This window comes from Acomys minous, assembly GCF_964271855.1.
Source record: "Acomys minous genome assembly, chromosome: 10".
Taxonomy (NCBI): Eukaryota; Metazoa; Chordata; class Mammalia; order Rodentia; family Muridae; genus Acomys; species Acomys minous.
The window spans coordinates 60,416,940-60,427,632 of NC_140491.1; the positions used below are offsets into that span (position 1 = coordinate 60,416,940).

The 10,693-nt window shown below is 43.1% G+C and overlaps 1 pseudogene across 1 annotated transcript; it reads right to left on the minus strand.

Moving 5' to 3' along the window:
- Nucleotides 1-8,979: 8,979 nt before the first annotated feature.
- LOC311606685 (serine/threonine-protein phosphatase 2A catalytic subunit beta isoform-like) lies at nucleotides 8,980-9,797 on the minus strand (annotated as a pseudogene). Its single transcript has one exon. The product of its transcript is annotated as a serine/threonine-protein phosphatase 2A catalytic subunit beta isoform-like (transcript).
- Between the last annotated feature and the right edge of the window lie 896 nt (nucleotides 9,798-10,693).

A 10,693-nucleotide genomic window follows, 5' to 3' on the forward strand; every position in this document is an offset into this window, starting at 1 on the left:
ACACTCAGATATTCTCTTTAGACACAACTGCCTCCAGGCTGAGTTCACACATTGGATGTGTTCTTCTTCCCAAAGTAAAGCTAACCCAGACCCTGAAAGGAGGTTGGAAGTTGTGTCTTCTGGGAGGTCTATGAGGTAGTGTGCCTCTGGAGCCTTCCCTGGGAGGCAATGAATATGTTAATGGAATACTTAGATCCTTTGACGGATCTATGTAGTGTGGGTACTTAACTATGCAGTCTGGATGCTCAAAGCCTTGGGGACAGGAGAGGATGGGAATGTAGGAAAATGCACCTGGAAGTGCAATAGGCATTCTTAGGGCCTTTTAAGACAAGAGACAAAGGCAGACTTGAAGAGGAACCTGAAAGGAATAGACAGCTATGTCTCCTTGGTCACTCTCAATTGTGAACCCCTTTGTGGACAGACCCACCCTCTACCATCCCCACTAGCATTCTTGAGGACAGTTATACCTACCATTAGAGGCAAATTAAGCTGGCATACCACCATGAAGAGTCTTCTGCCACAGTATGGAGTTCCATGACCCAACACGGAATGAATAATCAAAGTCAAATGAGGGTGGGGGGATACAAGTGATGAGCAGGGGTCTTTATTAGAGAGTGCCCACAGAGTTCAAATTGTCAGAGACTGCAGATGCTGCCTCTTGGTGATGCCTCACTGTCCTCCCTTGCATTAGCCCCATTCTAGGTGCAACGGCTTCTAAACATGAGGCTAGCATTACCGTCTCGCCAGCAAGAACGACGCTACACACACAAACAGGATCCTTCTGCAGTAAAGCATTAATGCATCTTGAGAGGGAGAGCATAAGCTTACACAAGTAAAATGGAGACCCCAAACAGCAGAAACCCATCCCTTATGTAGGAAACTGTCCTCCGCTTAGGATGTGTCAGTCCCTGATTGGCTGTTGCTCATCGGGCGAGATGACGCCACGAGAGAGGCAGAGCACAACAAGTGGAAAATCCCTTCGCACATGCGCAGATTAGTTGTTTGTCAGCATGGGACACAGGATGTCAGCGCCATCTTGTAATGGCGAATGTGAGCGCAGCTTCCCACATAAACACAGCCTGATATCTGAGAACCCCATTTAGTCTTGCTCCCCGCCTGCTTCTGATGTCATGCTTCTGAGTCTCTTATATCTTTGTGGGAATTCTCTCTTGCCTTGAGTGACCCCAAAACCAGAAAGATCTAAGGCTTTTGAAAGGAACAACAAAATACTATTTCACATGGCAGTTAACATGTGTGTTTTAGATTCTAACATGTGTTTAAATTTCAAGATGTTCTGAAACATTCAATCACTAAGATACTAATGCAATGACTGTGTAGTGGCCGCTGTCCTCTCATGTGCTCGTGTCTCAGGGCCCCAGCTCCCATCTGGCACCCCATCAGACCAGTATAACTACCTGTTTGGGCTTAAAACCCTCAGTTATCTTTATATTTACATACATAAATAAGAGCCTGAGTTTACTAATAAAGAGAAATTCTGTTTTCAGTGGCATCAATATATTTATCAATATATTTCAGGCAGGAGTTGATTCATAAAAGAAGACATATTTGTAATTCATTTTTAAGTCTTGAGACTTTACTGCTATGGCCACGTCTCTGTTGAGGGAGGGACATACTTTTTCCAGAGTGCTGGAGTTAACAGTCTTCTCTCTCTCTCTCTCTCTCTCTATATATATATATATATATATATATATAAAATTAATTTATTCATATTACATCTCAATTGTTAGCCCATCCCTTGTATCCCCCCATTCCTCCCTCCCTCTCTCTCATTTTCTCCTTACTCCCCTCCCCTATGACTGTGACTGAGGAGGACTTCCTCCCTCTGTATATGCTCACAGGGTATCAAGTCTCTTCTTGGTAGCCTGCTATCCTTCCTCTGAGTGCCGCCAGGCCTCCCCATCAAGGAGACGTGGTCAAATATGGAGCACCAGAGTTCATGTGAAAATCAGTCCTCGCTCTCCACTCAGCTGTGGAGAATGTCTTGTCCATTGGCTAGATCTGGTCAGTGTTTGGTATTTACTGCATGTATTGTCCTTGGCTGGTGCCATAGTTTGAGCAGGACCCCTGGGCCCAGATCCACCTATCATAATGTTCTTCTTGTAGGTTTCTAGGACCTTCTGGATCCTTCTATTTCCCCATTCTCACATGCTTCTCTCACCTAGAGTCCCTATAGGATGTTCTCCCATCTGTCCTACTTTTCTGCTAAGTGAAGACATTCATGGGACATGCCCCTTGGGTTAATGTCCAGATATAAGTGAGTATATACCATTTGAGTCTTTCTGCTTCTGGGCTATCTCACTCATTACGATCATTTCTAGTTCAATCCATTTGTCCACAAATTTCGGGAATTCCTTGTTTTTATTAGCTGAGTAGTATTCCATAGTGCAAATGTACCTGTTTGCAGATGATATGATAGTGTATATAAGTGACCCCAAAATTCCACCAGTCTTCTTTCTCATCTCCTGGAAGTGTTAACCAAACAGACCTTTGTTTAACGGTGTCTCTGAAGCATTGTGCTCTGACAGCTTGCTTGATGGATGTTCCTGTCAGGGTACCCCTAGTGCAGGATGGAGGACAGCATCTCCTCACCTATCAGCTCTGTAAATCAGACGAGTTAAAATGAGTATGAAGGGAGGCACAGCGAGTCTGTTCTCATTTTAGTATGCTTTGTAGATTAGAATCTTCACAATGTGCTTCAAGAAAAAGAGAAAGACGCTTTAGTGGTGCTTTGCTTTAAAGAACTAGTATTGATTTATTCTGTGAAAGGCTGCTCATAAGCAAGACGTCTAGAAGAGTAAGAAGTACACGCATGAGCCTGCCCTCTGTGCTGGGGCATGAGAAATGGGGTATGATGTGCAGTGAGGGAAATGGTAGGAGACATACCAACACTACAGGGCAATAAGCGAAGGGAGAAGAGAAGGCAGGGTCAAGCAGAGGTAGCCAGAAGAGAAGGCACCCTTTGTGCACCCACAGAAGATGGGTTTTCCTGGGTCCAGGACATTTCCTTGCAAATCTCCTGCTTGTTTACCTTCTAGCTCCTTGGAGTGAGCTTGATGCTAGCAAGTGGGACTCATTCAATTTTTTATCCACAGGTCCTCACCACTACACTCATAACAAGAACCTGGTGTATGACCTATGAAAGAAAGAAAGAAAGAAAGAAAGAAAGAAAGAAAGAAAGAAAGAAAGAAAGGGTGGATGAATAGGTGGATGGATGGATTAAGGCACAATAGGAAGATAATTACAGTAATTTTTCATGAAGAAAGTACTGCACAGTCTGCTGATAATGATGAAGACAATTCACCGAGATTACAATATATAAAGGGGCATTATGGGTAAGTAAACTTCAGAAATAAGCACTGGATCTTGATGGGCATGGCAGCACAAGCCCATAATCTTAGTACCAGGGAGACCAAGGCAGGAAGGGGACAGATTCCAAGCAAAGCCTGGGTTATGCAACCAGTCAACCAATAAAGTATGGGATAATAAATATCATTCTAAGCTAAGAAAACAAAATCCCTACACTTCAAACTGAGGCGCTCAGGTATGTTTATGGAGCCCTTCACTGGGAAGGTAAGTAGTAACTTTGCTCTGCCCAGCTTCAGGTGAGTAAGCATTCAAACATTCACAGACTTGGCCATTTCCGCCTTTCCTGATTGCCATTGGCCTGCCTACGGACTAGGAGGCCATTTTAGGTCCAGCACAGAGGTGGTCCCACCATGTCCTCATCGCTTAGGTTTCATGGTCTCACCTTCTCCTGAGAACATTAAATAACAACACTCATACCTCCAGTGCTAAGCAAAAGCAAGAATAAAAAGTGAGATGCTGTCAGAGAAGCTGGCAGGGGGTAAAAATAGCCAAAAAAGAAGATAAATGCAGTCAAATATTTTTCATTTGCTTTGCCTTAACATTTTTACTACATCCCTTTGCAGAGTGACAGCAGCTGCTGGTTGCAGGAAGCTGCTGGCTGCTACTGATAAACAAATGACAGTGTCCTCTGAATGGGTCTGTTGTATACTACCTGAAGCAGATTGCTGATTAATTCTTTTTTTTTTCCTGCCCATCCTATTTGGCCACTGAAAAAAAATTGGCTGGTGTGGACTTATTTCCTTTTAACCAAATCCTTTTGGTTCTTTGAAAACTTTCCAAGTGAGAAAATAAACCCTCCTGCTCAGCTTGAGTCAGGTGCTCAGAACACAAGGTAAACAATAGTGCCATGAGCCTGAGGCTGTTGCGGGCTTCACTCAGCTCCAGAGTAGTTAACCCTTTCTCAGCTGGCCCAGAATCTTAGAGAACTGCTCCAGGCTTTTCATTTGGAATGCCTTTGTTGGGACCCATGCAAAGCTGACGGACACTATGCACTGGACAGTGGAGGATGATCTGAATGGCAGAGTGCTTCTCCCAACCCATCTGTGTTGGGTTCTCTCCTTGCTGATTGGTTAGTTGTGTGAACTTCACCACCTTCATCTCTAATAGTAGTTCATGGTTTCATTTTCTTTCCCCCTGAGCAATTCAGTATGTCTGATGCATCCATCTGTCTATTGCAATTTTAAAATGATGTAACAGTTATTTAAAGTTCCTGTTTTCTGAGAAAAGTGATGCATATGTAAGTGAGAAAGGGCTAGTGCTCATCAATAAACACCATTTGTGTTATCCTCCTCACAGTTCATGACACTGGGATTATTATTAACAGTCTCCGTTTTAAAGAAGAGGCACTGTGTATAAACTGCCTAAAATCCCATAGCATGAAAAATAGCAGTCGAGATTTTAACCTCAGGCCTGTCTGCCCGGAAGTGGGGCCCCTAATCAGGCCTGACAGGTGAGTGGTGCTGGACTTGGCATCCTCTGGGCTCACCCACGCTGTAATTTTGGACCCCAGCCTTTCCTAACTGCTTTAGGCTTAGGTTTCTAGCACACCACCCAAGCCCATGCCTTGAATGGAAGCCAAGCTCTTATCAGCAGGTTACTGTAAGTTTGAGGTTCAGTTGTCCAAGAGTTCCCGGAGTGACAAACCTTACCACTAACCCTGCTGGAGAAGAGACTGGGACTCTCTAAGAAGAATGCCAGCCTGGGAATTGCTGAGTTAGATTTAATCTTGCTTAGACACCTGCTATGCATCTTAAATACTGTCGCGAGCAGAGAGTTTACACTCAGAATCCGGAACAAAAGAGTCAGGCCAAGAGCAAGTGGTACGATTTAGCAAGAGAGGTTTATTAGCAATACAAAGGCAACTACAACAAAAGGCAGCGGCTAAGGCTCCAAGGCCAAGCCACCAATACCATTTCATTACACTCTTAAAACTATCTTAATTCTAATAGGAGTAGCATTTAGCATCTTATAATATCAATGTTCTGGGAGCTTATGCCATTAGGGTATACGACCTGATATCGCGAAGTTCTGTCGAACAGGTTCGCTGCTGCGACTTGATTCAGTTCTCGGGTTGTTTTCTGACAGCATGTCTGTCTGCTCCGTCCTGGGAGAGCGCCCATCGGCTGGTAGCATTTTAGGTAATCATGGTGACAGCGAGAGAGAGAGAGCTAGAGAGCTAGCGAGCGAAGAGAGAAGATCGAAGAGAGCTGGCTGCTTCTTCTCAGGGTTTTTATACTTACTGTAACCTTACCCTCTCTAATTCACACATCTAGCTTTCTGCGGCACTCTTATCACCAACTTGCAGTCCTGGCTGCTCCTAGGTCAGAACTTACTACTAAGGTTTTATCTATCACTCACACATCTGGTCAGACGTCAGCTTTTTGGGCTGTCAGCTATTTTCTACGCTGGGCCTTGAAACAAGCCCTGACATGTAGCTGCTTCCTACACTGGGCTTTGAAACAAGCCCTGACATGTTTATTACAAATACTCATCCAAAGTCTCAGGATTCATTCATTCTTGCTGCAGTTGGGGCTGGAGAAACCAGGACAGGATTATTAACAAAATGACTCAGCGAGAAGGAAAGGTACAGTTCACCTGAAAAACTGAAGTGCTGGGGTCCTGCAATGGACACAGGTTTCTGTCTAACTGTGATTTGGGTCATTTTTCTCACATTCCTTCCAGTACCTGAAGTATTCCTTTGGAGTTGTTGAAGTGGGTTTGGGTGAGGAGTGCTATGTGACTAAAGAGCAAGTGGGGCAGAAAAGGCCAGAAATCATTTCAAGTGAGTCCATGCAGAGCTGAAAGCAAGAGCAAGGCTTCTCTTGGCCAGAGATGGATAGGTAGATGTGTGAATGGGACCATTCCTCATAACTTGGAGGGGGGATGGAATTAACTTTAGAGCAGGTGATTGGCTGGTCCTCTGGGGAAGCAGCTTCCTCGGCTTTTGGGGAGTCTTGGTGATGGTTAGTGAGAGGCCTGAGCATGTTAGGAACTTTAAGGGTCTCAGAATCTTGGAGTTAGAAAGATAGATCCATGGCTAAGAGCATGTACTGCCCTTGCAGAGGAGCCGAATTTGGCTCCGAACACCCACATTGGGCAGTTCATAACTACCTACCACTCCAGAGTATGTGTGTGTGTGTGTGTGTGTGTGTGTATGAGAGAGACAGTAAGAGAGAGAAAGAGAGAAAAAATTAAAGAGAAAGAAAGAAACAGAAAGAAAGGAAGGAAGGAAGGAAGAAAGAAAGAAAGAAAGAAAGAAAGAAAGAAAGAAAGAAAGAAAGAAATTCTTGTTTGCCTGGGATTTGACAAATGGGCTAGACTAGTTGGCCAGTGCCCCTAAGGATCTGCCTGTCTCTGTCGCTCTAGCACTGAAATGCACATTCTACCATGAGAGGCTATTTTTAAAATGTAGGGAAGTGCAATTCAGGTTCTAGTGCCAGCATGACTGGCACTTTACCTGCTACGCTGTCTCTTGGACCCTCCCTCTTCTGCTGAGGGCCACTTGCTAGAAGTCAGTGTTTGGGCTAGCAGGAGGGGAGGAGGGAGCCATGCTGAGGCAGGGAATGATCCAGCCTCTGCTGCCCTTGACTGACTTATCTGCCAAGGCATGCTCTTGTGCCTGTTCTGGTTTTCTTTTCTACTAGCCTGAGGTGCTCGTGCACCTGATCCCCATGTCATATCTCCTCAGGAAGTTCATTCCCGATCCTTGACCTGTTTGAATCCCTTTAGGCCACTGTAACAAAATGCCACAGACTGGGTAACTTGTAAGCAAACAGAGAGCTGCTCCTCACTTCCTGTTTGCTGGGGCTGGGAAGTCCAAGACTGAGGCAGCAGAAGAACTGCTCCTTACTAAGGGTGCCTTCTGCATCCTCACCTCTCTGAAATGAGTTTCCTCATGCTAAGTAAAATCCAGATTTAGGAGCTTTATAAATACTTGACTTTTTGAGACCTGACTTTAGCTACTTGCCAGGATATGACCTTTCCACTCAACTCAGCTTGGATGGGTAAAGATTTTGTTTTTCTCCTCCATTTTTCCTATATTAGACAAAGGGAATGGAAAAGATTTCTCTGACATTGTAGTGTCAGAAAATCAAGCTCCCCCCTGTCATTAAGGAAATGGGTGGTTTCTGTTTGGATTCTACTGGTAAAGACACTAGGGTACGTTTTTCCAGATGAGGGTATGTTAGTGAATAAAGTTAGATTAAAACTGGAAATTGAGGGAAAATATGAGGCAGGTTGAGATTAAAGGAAAAGTGATTTCAGAATTTAGACTAAATATCTAAAAATGGATTTTGAAAAAGTTGCCTGAAAAATGGGAATCCCATTTAATTCTCATGTGGCACCTGAATTCCAACACTACACCAGCTATATAAATATAAATAACTTTGTAAATATTAAGTACTTGCTATATTCCAGACACAGCACTACGTACTTTAGATGAGCTTGTAATTTACTAGAATCATACCCATATATGTGCCACATTCAGCATGCACTCCTATCTTTCTCTATGTACATCTCCCTGTTAATGAGGTTGGTGATGTAAAACCTAGACTCGCTCAGAGGTACCTGTAAAAAGTTTCACCACAGAGGAATAATAGCTCCAAATTTGAAATCTAGGTGTGAGGTAGGAAGTTCTTTGCTTCTTCTCTTGATGCTAGCAGGTTAGACGCAATATGTATGTTTGCTACAGAGAATTCAAATTTTCAGTGTTGATTACCATTAGTGAGGCAGAGACAGTAGTTTCATGTCCTCTGGAGTTAGGTGATGATGGCATGACCTGAAAGCCTATTGGCTTTCCTAACTGAAAAAGTACTTCAGCCCTTCCTGGATCATAAGCACCCTTCCCCTGTATTGCAGCCTTTTCTGCTTTGGCTATCTGGAGGCCTTTCTTCACTGCACTTGTATGTGCCATTAACAGAAAAAGAAGCTTAAAGAGGGTGGTCAGGACACTGACGTCTACCAATAGTTTAGTATTAAAGCCAGATTTGTTTGTTTAAATTGGAAACTTTATTTGTGCAGGACACCAAATAGGATGCATGCATGGTCATGACAAATAGACAGAAATACGCAGCTCAACATCAAATAGTACTTTAGTTTAAATGAAAGAAAATCTCTTTAATGTTATGACAACATACTCCTAAGGAATCTCTTCTTCAATTAGTCATACATTTCAATAAAATAAAGGATTATGAATTTAAGTGTAAATCAGCTTGTGAGTTCTTAAAAATAAAACTCCAACTCTGTTAATCCATGCCAGTTAAAGCATTGTAACTAGATTTCCAAGAAAGCACAAAGGAAATGAGGTAGTCAGTGACCTTTTTTGCTTAACCAGTCAAAAACAATGGTTACTACAGTACAACAGGCAAGCAGTCCAGTTGACTCGTCTAGGACAGGGTCCTAAGTTGCAAATTGTACTCAACACTTATCATTAGTACATCACATTGTGGTCCATGATGTGGCTTTATGTCAAGACATACCACCATTTGTTACAGAAACACATAGATAACCATTGTTTTTAAATATATATGTACATATGTACATAGTAAAGGGCCAGGTATACTTGCAAATACAAAAAAAAAGGTCCAGGGGAGGAATTTATAGGAAGTAGTTTGGGGTGCACTGGGTCACATGGGGCTCTCCATGATGAGATGCTGGACCAAACTGAAGAGAAAAATATTTTAAAGGGCTGTCTAATTCCATGGTAGCAGCCTGGTTTCTGGAACAAGAGCAGTAATTGGGTACACTATAAATGGTAACCCCATTCTGATCATGGCACCATTTATATCATTCCATTGCAAACGGGAGAGCATGACACACCAGTGTGAGATCCTTGGCATAATTAAGTGTTTCAGAAATATCTTGTCCAAATGTGTAGCTAGTACCACATGGTGAAAAGCCCCATTCACCATTGTCCTCTGGGTCTGACCGTAAGAGATCACATACTGGGCCCTCATGAGGAACTTCTTGTAAATGATCCAGAGCTCTCACATGATCCACTGTATCTATGGGTGGAGAGAAGCCACCATGGAGGCAGAATATCTGTCTACTGAATCTGTAAGTGAAAGACAATGAAAGAGGTCTGTAAAGTTTTCCCGTACACTGGCATTTCCATACTTCCATAGACACTCATCAGAAAATCCGTATACTTGTGTGATCTGCCGTCTTTCATAGTTTCCTGGCAGTATTGTAATGTGCTCTGGATAGTGCACCTTTAATGCTACTAGAAGAGCCACAGCCTCCACAGAATAATAACCTGGGCCTACACAGTCACTCATGAATAGGTAGTTTGTGTCTGGAGATTTCCCACCAATTCTGAAGAGTTCCATAAGGTCACAAAATTGAACATGTGCATCTCCACAGAATGCAAACCTTTTGTACATTTCTTTGGTAATCTTAAAAATTAATTTATTCAGATTACAACTCAATTGTTCTCCCATCACTTGTATCCTCCTGGTCTTCCCTCCCTTCCACTCTCCCCTAGGTCCATGATCAAAGGTGATCTCCTCCCCCACTTTGTGGTGACAGGCTATCAAATCTCATCTTAGCAGCCTGCCTATTCTTTCTTTGAGTGCCACCAGGGCTCTCCACCGAAGGTAGGTCATCAAATATGGGGCACCAGAGTTCATGTCAGAGTTAGTCCCTGCTCTCCACATAACTGTGGAGAATGTCCTGTCTATTGCCTATATCAGAGTAGGGGTTTTGTGTTTATTACTTGTATTGTCCTTTGTTAGTGCAATATTTTGAGAAGTCACCCCTGGGCCCTGATCCATCCATTATGATCTTCTTCTTTCTAAGATGCTCTGGTTTCTAAGATGCTCTGGATCCTTCTATTACCACATCTCCTATATTTCTCTCACCTAGAGTCCCAAGAGGATGTCCTCACAACTGGTCCAATCTCCTGGTAAGTGAAAACTTTCATGGGACATGCCTTTTGGGCTAGTGAGTATATACCATGTAAGCCTTTCTGCTTCTGGGTTAACTTGCTCAGTATGATCGTTTCTAATTCCATCCATTTGTCCATAAATTTCAGGATTTCCTTGGTGTTTTATAGCTGGGTAGTATACCATAGTGTAAATGTACCACAATTTCATTATCCATTCTTCAACTGAGGGCCATTTTGGCTGTTTCCATGTTCTACTGTTATGAATAAGGCTGCTATGAACATGGTTGAACATATGTCCCTGTTGTGTGGTGGAGCATTTTCTGGGTATATTCCTAGGAGTGGAATAGCTGGGTCTGGATGAAGCCCTATTTCCAGTTGTCTGAGAAAATGTTACATTGATTTCCAAAGTGGTTGTACAGGTTT